This window comes from Habropoda laboriosa, unplaced genomic scaffold, assembly GCF_001263275.1.
Source record: "Habropoda laboriosa isolate 0110345459 unplaced genomic scaffold, ASM126327v1 scaffold99, whole genome shotgun sequence".
Classification (NCBI taxonomy): Eukaryota; Metazoa; Arthropoda; class Insecta; order Hymenoptera; family Apidae; genus Habropoda; species Habropoda laboriosa.
In genome coordinates, this window is record NW_017100239.1 from 1,840,285 (window position 1) to 1,850,329 (window position 10,045).

A 10,045-nucleotide genomic window follows, 5' to 3' on the forward strand; every position below is an offset into this window, starting at 1 on the left:
ACAACTATGTAACGAGTCAGATAAGCCGTGGTCCCTCCTCCTCCTCCTCCCTTACCTTCGTGGCTAAGCAACACAAGGTACCACCGATTTACAAAACGCGAGCACCCTTAATGAAGATAATTCGCCGAGATAATTGCGTTTCATATTAGGTACGTGTATTGCGTGCGATATCAAGATCGGGCCGGTCGGTTTCTCGATGGAAACTGTGCGTTACTTAGGTGTAGGTACATGCGAATTCAGAGGTAAAACGTTTCCCGAGGCAGTTTTGATGCGATGATCCAACGTATTGATAAGCGGGACAAGATGTTTCAGCTGCAAAGTACCGGGTATGTAATGCGTATAGAAGGGGAGGGAGGATCGCCGGGTTAATTACGTTAAATCTGACGTTATTAATCAGGACGCGTTGCGATAGTTACGTTGTCCCGAACGGAATAGTAATAATACCGTGTGTGATTATATGTATATGGGCAATAAGATCGCGGCGGTTTCAGCTGTGGAGCAAGGTGGAGCCATGGCGAATAATGGTCGGAAATTGCCGCGTTCTTCAGCTGGTTTGTACCGGGGAATCGACGTGTTAAAGTCGGGTATTAAAAAAATGTTGAAAATACGAAGGAAGAAATCTGACACAGCTTAATTGTGGATAATGTTTGGAAGAAAAAACCGTCTTCGACGATGATATTCTTCGGAATAATAGAAACGGATACCGAAAGAAATACGGCGAGGACCTTGAACTTATCCCACGCGAGGAACAGCCGGAGAAACCAATGAACGAGACTTCCAAGTGTCATTAACCGCAGAGACGTTCATTCCTTATACATACTTTCAACGAAGAATATAATTGGTCGATTCAATTAAGCCGCGCCACGAGTGTTTCGGATCGTCTAATTACGAGATACTACATATACCGGCTGGGAGGAGTTGCGGCGCATCCCTTTTCCGTTCGCGAAAGCTTCAATCCTCGCCGACGATGCACCTCGCGATTTCCAAAGGATAAATCAGATAGAAGACGCGAGAGTCAACATGGTGGAGGACTCGAGCGAGAGAGGAAAAGGGAGAAGGAGAGAGAGAGAGAGGGAAAGGTAGAAAGGGTCTCGAACATAATTAGAAGTTGTACCACCTTCGTGGCCGCGATAAGCCACGGTCATTATTTCCGTGTTTAGATAGTCTGGCCGGATGGACGTTGCCCGTGGGATCAGCCAACGACATAGACTACACCCACCGTCGTTCTGTTGGACTGTAGTAAAAAATAGCGACTCTTAGAAGGTAATTTCTGGAAGCAATTATGGGGTAGCTCTCCGATGATGATGTATCGTTTTTGTCCATGTGCAACGTTAGTTTACAAACAAAAATTACCCACTTTTTCCTCCAACCTTACTAAGGATTTCACAAAAAAATCGTCTACCGATGAATAGAAAAGAGAAGGGAGAAAAAAAATTAGCAAGGGTTCGAGAAATAACATTCCGAAGAATCTCTAGGACGAAGCGTACACACGCGCACGCACACCGTGATCTTCCTAATTCCTGCGGCCGTATCTCCGTAGAAATCGAGGGAACCGATCACGTTACGAATGATACCAATTTCATCCACCTTCCCTTCGTCCACTTCGTTCCTAAGCAGCGTTTTATTGCATCGAGGCGCAGCCAACGATTCCCATGCGAGATATAGAGGCGGCGCGTAACGTTATTATAAAAATTAAACGACGTTCATGCGATTGATTATCGAAATTACATATCATCGGTGGATTTTCTGCGGAACGCTTCTCGATGCGGGCGACGACCAAGACCAATTGGCAGATACGAAGGAAGGAGAAAAAAGGAAACGGAGAGAGACAGGTAATTGTGCACGACTCCTCGTACGGAACGGTCCAAGATAGAACTCGTGTGGATGGTCTCTCTGGTCGTGGTAGGAGGGCTTAATAAGTCGTTTTCGAGAGATAATCCGCGGCGGGTGTGTCATTTCATTTCTTGTAATTTCGTGCTGGTCGCGCCGCGGAATGCCGCGTAGATGAAACACCCTATCCTCTCTTGCCTGCACCGTGTCCGCCTAGATACGTCTATCGTATACGTGTATTCGCGCCATCATCTCTATTTCGATCGTCTTGTCCCTGTTTCTCGATCTCCAACAGCGACTCTCAAATCGATCTCTGATTCTACTAGATTGCTTAACTAGGAGGCTAAGATCTTGTACCTTGCATAAGGTACACTGGAAGTTACACTCTAACGAGACACTGAATAATACTATTAGGTCCTTGCATTTGAATAACAGATTTCGTACTTTTTGTGAATTAGATTCGTGTCAAATGTCATATGGAAATATTAATAATAGAGATATTCAACAATGAGGAAACAATTATAAGAATAGGCTCACTTGGAATTCCTTGGCAGAAATTTAATCCGACGCAGCTTATTGCGGTTGACAAAATTTAGTTTCGACTACGTTATTGAGATTCAAAGTTTCATGTGCAACGACTTAGTGTCTTCTGATATTTCTAAAAATTCCTTCAGAGTTCCAAATATGACTGGAATTTCCCTAAAAAAAAAAAAAATGTAAAAAATTCCAAGCGAAAGAGTGCGCGGCGAAAAGACAGAGGAGATTTGAGAGACGCTGTTCTAGGAGGTCGGTTTTCCCCGTTCCCTCGATCGAGGCCCACGAGATTACACTCATTCAGAGATTTCGGCCCGGTCCTTTCAGCGGGTCGTCCTTTTTTTCCTCTGTCCACTCAATGGACCGTGGTTTCTCGGCTGGATTTCCGTCCTTGCCCGAGAGACGCGGCGATCGAAGCATCGCTCGTGCCCCCGGGGAGTCTTTCATTCACTCCCGGCATGGCAGACCGAAGAAACGGCGAGGCAAACGGTCACGAGCAAAGCGAAACCGGGCCCCGGAGAAGAAGAACCGTGGGGCCACTGTTGCACCACGAAATTAGTTCGTCGTGTACCTGTTCACCCGGCCGATGTTGCAGACGTGTCCCTTCGCGTGGGACGATTCCTAGGACCTCTACCTGGCGCCAAGCGACTTCGTCCCCGAATTGGAAGCCCCAGGAATCACACGGGTCTCCGAGCCTTAATTGACGCGATGCAACAACCTGACGGAATTCCACAGTCTGGTACCAGACAAACTGTCCGAGGTTTATCGATTGTAAACGTCGCGGAGAGGAACCGAGGCGCGCGACAAGGGATAATCAAGATCCTTGCTCGATTCGACGTAAACTCGAGAAACAACGCAGGTAGAAACGTTTCCAAGCAGGTTTAACGCTAAATAGAAGGACTGCCTGGGTCAAAATGACCCATTGGTAACTTTCCAAAAGTGAATTTTTATGTAACCGAAACAACCTACCAGAAAAGTTACCAATAGATCTTCCCGGTGTCAACGAAATTCAGTTACAAAATACCGAGACACCCTTTGTAGTCGCAAAATTTTTATACACCGCGTACTGCAACAATTTTAATACCACTTAAACCGAGCAACGTCCCTCGATCAAATGTTGAATACCACCTGAGCGTAGTACAAAGTCGTTTCACCTCAGCTTACCCGAACAATATCCACGGTTGTATTCGATGTGCCTAATTACTCGGTCGTAAAACGAGCAAATTGTTACATCCACGCGTTCTCTCGTCCATCGGAGGAACATCCATTACCGGGATCCCCGTAATAACATGTCGTCCGGAGGATGAATCGTGGTCAGTCGGATAAAGCAACGGGTTTCGGGTTCGGTTCGCGGGGCACAGAATAAGAAGAAGATCGGTTGGTCGAAGGGGAGGAGGAGGAGGAGAGAAGAACGATACCAAGCACGGAGAAAAGGTTCGAGGAAGAGATAAAGCAACCGAGCTTTCTGGCTCTCTCCCCTGTGTAGAAGATACAGAGAGAGAGAGAGAGAGGAGGAAGAGTTGAAACGACGAGAAGAGAAGAGGAGAGAAGGAAGAGAGGAACGATTCAAATTAAATGCCGTTGAAACAAAAAATGATCGAATAATGACAGCACCAGGGCCCTCACCGGTGGCTCTGGCTATCTTTGAGCATACGAACCGGTGAAGAAGAAGGGAGACCGTGTGATTACCCATCGACCAATAGCCGTGCTCAGAGCGGCCATCATGGTCCATGGAAGACGTGCAATCACGCGGTTCTCCAGCATCTTCGTTTCGCGGGATACGGTCTCCTGCAGGCACGCGTGAATCCTCTTCGATCTGGCTAACCAACAACGGATCACCATTTCAAAACGTTACATCGATAGGAGAATGCTTGGTTTTGCCTATAGAATAGAACCTGACCATTTATATTACACACAGGGTATAATCGTTAACGGTGAATAATTGGTTATTTGAAAATTTAAAATTGTTCAAATCGTAAGAACGAGCAAACGTCAACGAGTTATCCCCCGTGACAAATTACAGCGAGTCTGTCTCTAAGGTTGCGTCACAAAGCATAACTAGGCCTCGAAAGGAAGGGGACGACGTTTTGGTTAAGGTGTAACACAGTTGCGCAAAAGTAAAACTAGATAATGGCCGCTTTCACGTACCGTAGCCTCGCACGGTGGTTCGGCGAACGTATGTAATTTAACAAGTACGCCTTATCCGACAGCCATCATTGATGAGCAGTCAGCCCTATAACGTTAATTATTTTCACGGTTCTCAACTCGTCTTTTAGTCGCTCTCTAACAGGCAACGGTATTATCGTAGAAACACGAGCTTCCAGGCTTGGTAATTACTCTTTCTTCTATCTTACTTCTTGAAAAAAACAAAGAAACAAGAAACAATCTCAAGATCTTCTGTATTAAATCTACAAGAAAATTAATTTATCCCCTTTCGTATATACGTATACAGGTATATACACGAACATCGACGAAACTCTGACTCGGCTGTTTAGAATGTTTCTAATTTTACGCGCACAAAGAGGCCGAAGAACCAACAATTAGCCCGACTCGATGAAAAGCGCGGCAGCGTCTCAATCGCGAACAATTAAGTCTAATGAATTCCAAAAGGTACGAGCATGAAACTCGCGTATTTGCATGATACATTACGATGCGCGTCGACTTGAGAACCGGCAATTTACGAGCGCATATTTTTCTTTTAACGATAACACTTAAGCCCGTGTGTAATTGCATCCTGTACGCTTTTAAGGCTTGTCCACACACGCGTCCATCTCTACCTCCCCGCCATGTTCCACGCAAAAGCGCGCGCTGTTTGAAAATTCCCGCCTGCGTTTACTTGCGCGCCTATACCCTTCTCTCTATCCTTCTGCACCGCCGTTTCGCTCTCTTTCTTTTTTTTTTTTTGCTTCGTTCCACTATCTACGAATGATCGCCGACGATTTCACCCGGCGCTCGTGTGAAACGCGCGGATAATGACGAGCAACGTCGAACATAGGATAGCCGGCGCTTAATAACTCGTTAATTATCGTTTTAGGAAATCCGCGCGCGCGCTAGAGCTCGAGCTCGCCCGCGCATCGTTGTGCCGTCCAATTACTTTACGTAACTCCCGCGCCTTCATTTCTCCGCGCTCCGGTCGCGGTAATTGGTTTAATTGCGTTTCGCAAACGACGAGAAAAAAGGAAGAAAAAAAGGAAACCGCCGCGCCGGTTAGATTAGAAAGAGCTGGCGGAACAACGAAGAAGAAGGAGGAAGGGACGTTTTATTGCGATGTGTCTCTTTTGGTCACGCTTCCATTTAAGACGCGATAAGGGAAATGTACGTCATTTTCCTTGGACCGTTGAAAAAGAAGGCTACGCAATTCCCAAAGCCGATTAATCAATTCTTCTCTATCGCGCCACTTCCGGTGAGCGGGGAGTGTGTAGTATCGTTGAAAAATCATTTTGGTCGCGATTAATTGTGTAAACGATCGAGCCAGTTGGTTGTTCGTAAGAAAAACTTTCTCTTGTTGGCTCTGCTTCTTTGATTTCTCTTCGATAAAAAGGGAAAAGGAATCGTTAATTAACGCGTTCAGGAATAATGAAAAAAGCATACGTATATATGTACATGCAGCGTAATGTTTTTTTTTTAATTCCTTTTCTCGGATGGTTACAAAGTGAATGTTGCTGAAACAAGGATAATCCAGTAGGTGGTTTCCGTAAAATGTACGAGGAGCAGGTACCCCCCTCTCTAATGGCAATTAAGAACACGGTGGGTTTTGATCGCGATTCGTCGACCTCCTTCCTCCCGTAATCACGCGATTTCCACGGTGTGTATACATAGGAAAGTTTGTTACGTTTTGATATAATTTTTCTCGTTTCGGTGGCACGGTGAAAAACGCATTCGCCGCTTCCTGCCGTGATTCTATCGCCAGGCGAGCTTTGGGTTATCATTAAGCCAAGTCCTTGGAGGAATTTTCTGTCCCCGTGAACGCGACGCTCGCGTAATCGTTTCGATCGTGCCGGCTACTCGCTCCGAGAGCCGTATACTCCACCTCCTGGAAAGTTAATCGCTTTCCAAGAATTCTCGCGCCGCCGCCGCGCCGTTCTCCACCAAGGAAATATTCCCGATTGTCGTGGTTAACAGAATGTGAAAGCACACGATTGATACTCTGTTTAAATTTCATGCAAATTGGCCCGCTCGTTCTCCTCTCCCGACGCGATTCTCAATGGAGAGTATTTTTAGCAACTACCGACACGCTGCGAACTATCGAAGAATTTTTCGAGACAATCTCGTTGCACAAACCTATTCACAAAATCAATTTAGACAAAATTTCCAAGAAAATTTCACAGCAAAATTTCATATCGAATCGATAAAAACGGTCCCAAAATTTGTACAATATTATACATACACTTCCGATAACAATGGAAAGTTTCGACAACGGCGTCTAATTGGATCAGAAATTTCGGAAAGAGAAGAAAAGAAAGAGGAAAAAGGACGCAAGGATGAGAGACTGAATGGGATTTCACTGTAATTGGCAACGCGATTCGCGGTACACAGATCCCTTGGCCTGGTTCGAGCTGAAAAAAACACGTCAACGCGTGTGCAACATAACGGGCACACGCGGTTGCATTGTGTGTTCCTTTTATTTTTTCCTCTCGTTCCTTTTTTTTTTTTTTCATAACTCATCCGCGATCCATATTCATGGAAGGAGAGCGACCGTGGATACGAGAGCGCAAGAAAATGAAACAACGAATTAGCAACGACGAGGAGCGTGGTGTTAGAGAATGGTGAGTGCGTGTGTGTTTGTGCATAAATATAGCAGAGGTTGGGGGAGCAGATAAGATCGGCCGTATTTAGCAACAAAATCGCCGAGCAATGCGAAAAGTTTTTCACGACTGCCGTAGCACATAATGAAGTATAGTTACTTCCTGAAATCAGGCTAATTCGCCGCCATTACGGTGATTTATATTATATGAAATTGCCCCCCTTGTCACCCGTGCGTCCCTCCTAGCGAGAGCTGTTGCGCGATTCAATTCGCTATCACGCATCCAGCAAACCATGAACAAGCACGGGAACGCTCGATAACGACGTTCAATCTGCTGCAGGTTCGACCAACGGGAAACAACACCGACAGTTCTCCATTTTATACGAGCTTTCTCGTTCCTCGCCGTTCTATATTTTTCTAATACCCAAGACTCCCTCTTTTCACCGATTTCCAGCTGGATAAGTGAACGTTTAACCCTTTCGCGATCGAATTACTTTTTTTTTTAAGGGTTTCTCAGTGATCTATAGATCACTGCTTATACTTCCTTTTATTAATCTCATTGTCATTGTAAGAAATTTTCTATTTCTTCTGAGAGCATTCGGGAAATTTCTCGAACCGCGGAAGATATGTAAACATATTCACTTTTGTTTTGTTTGGAATAACCGAGAACTTTCCGGAAACATCACATATAATATAAATAAGAGAGGAGCAACAAAAGCGAGTCAGTCTGTGCAAATCGTGCAATAGTCTGTGTCTGTATACTGTCTAGTTTTCTTGCTAGTGTAAATAATAAAATACGTTGTAGATTTTCTTTCTGAAAGAAAGTTCTCCGTGTTTTTTACATCATTTCATATTAACCCTTTGCACTCGAAAGGCGACTGAGAAACAACAGTACTATCAACCACTTGGTAAATAATTAACGGAGGTGCTCTTAAAGTTGATACTTTTTAGGACAGCAGATCTGCGAGGCTTCGTAAAATTGTTCACTAGATGTTAGAGATCTAAGCGGTGAAATAGTTCGAGAGAACCAACTGTGTTACAAAGTCTTTTATAATATAAAAATACAGTAATTGTTGAATCGCTAATTTCTACATTAGTTTCACAAAATTTCATCAATTTGGCAAACGAGCTCTGATATGCTACTTCCCTATAGCAAAACGACTTTCGAATTACCGCTATATTTTAACGTTACATTTTTTTTTACTATTAATTGTTGAATTTCGTTAGATTTAAGTTTTTCTCCGAGGTGAAACGCTCGAGGAAAACGGAAGTTGGACGACAATGCAGCGACGAAGGAAGTAATTCGCGGAGGACTTAGCTCGCGGCGCTGTTCAAGAGCCTGTTCGTCGGCTTGGTACGCGCGTAGGAGCATTGTCTTGACAACTTAGCGGTTATTTTACACGCTGTTAGCTCGGTAAGCTAGCCACGAGTTTACCGCTGTTTCTATGCTAATGAGCCACTCCAAGACGGGCGAAGACCTAGAACGCGTGGCCGGCCAAAGTCTTACTGCCTGCTTTATCCCCAAAGTCTCCCTCGAACTGCTCGTAGAGTTAATACGGAAACTCTCCCGAGACTAACTTCGTACCAAAGGGAATAGTCGTGTAATGTATGTGTGCAAGTTCGTCTGAGAAAGTCTGACTCGTGTAAATTTGATTAAAGATGCAATTTAACGACGAGTACCTCGTGAAATTTCGTGCTATTTTGCGGGTACGCTTCGTGTTGCCACTATTATCATTAGACGAAGATCATTTAATAAGGAAAAAGATAAATGGTTTATTCGACGATTCTCATAATTTACCTATTTCTTAACGTAATTCATCGGCTAAAATTCATCGCTCTATTGGCTTTCTTATACCAATAGGAAAGAAACAGTTTCGCACTCTTTCGTTGCTGTGAAATTTTATTCCATAAAAAAGGAAGTAAATCGAAAACAAAGTTGATGGAGTGAATCTTCCTTTTCTTATCTAAATATTTGGAGCAAAACGAAAAGAAACCTTCCAGCTTAATTTTGCCCGAATTAAAAAATTTCTAATTTTCCTTATTTAAATCTGTCTGTCCCTTTAAATATTCCTCGCTGATCGTAATTGATTCGACGATCAGCGAATTATTCCTCGAAATACAAAATTCACCGGACAATGGTAATTTTTCGCGAGACGTCGCTTCCTAGAACGAACGTTGAAGGGTTTACACGTCTAAGGGTAAGTTGCAGCGCGTGCACGTATTGCCCGAGTACGCGTTTTGTCGCGGCTCACGAGCGGATAAGTACGAGCAAGTTTCTATATTAGTTTAGTTGCTCGGGATTAGCCCTAGCGATGTAGCCTGCTCGCGCATATCTATAAGGTTTCGCGCGTACCCTTGCGCCACAAAGGCAACTTTAATTGCCACAATAATATATGCGAGCGGGGGTATTTGCATCTGTGCCGAGCCGCTGCCTCGTAATTGTATATCCCTTCCGTTTAATTTCCACTTTTACGCCAACCTCTGACGCGCACGAGGCACGTCGAATAATTTCCTCCTGTGTTTCTCTTCATTTTATCTTTCTTTCTTTTTTTTTTTTCATTTTAATTCTTTCCTTTTCCTTTATTCTACGCGAGAAAAATAATTCCCCCAGTGCAGCCCAAGGAACTCTCGACTTACACTCCGCCGGTAAAACGTCACAGAGGCGTAAATCACGAATTCTCACGACAGGTACCTACTTCGTATAATTAATACAAATGCGAACATGCACTTGTATTGCATAAAATTACGAATTCTAAGTAGCACGAAGGAAAATAACAACGAAGAAACAGAGCAAACTTTCCATTATGTGAAACGCCACTCCCTTGGCGCGGAAAACAGGCGTTTGCCCAATTAAAACTCGGCGAAAATTATCGATAAAATTCCTGAACCGTTGCGTATGTGGTAATAACCGTCGACGCAATCGTGTTTGTTCTTACG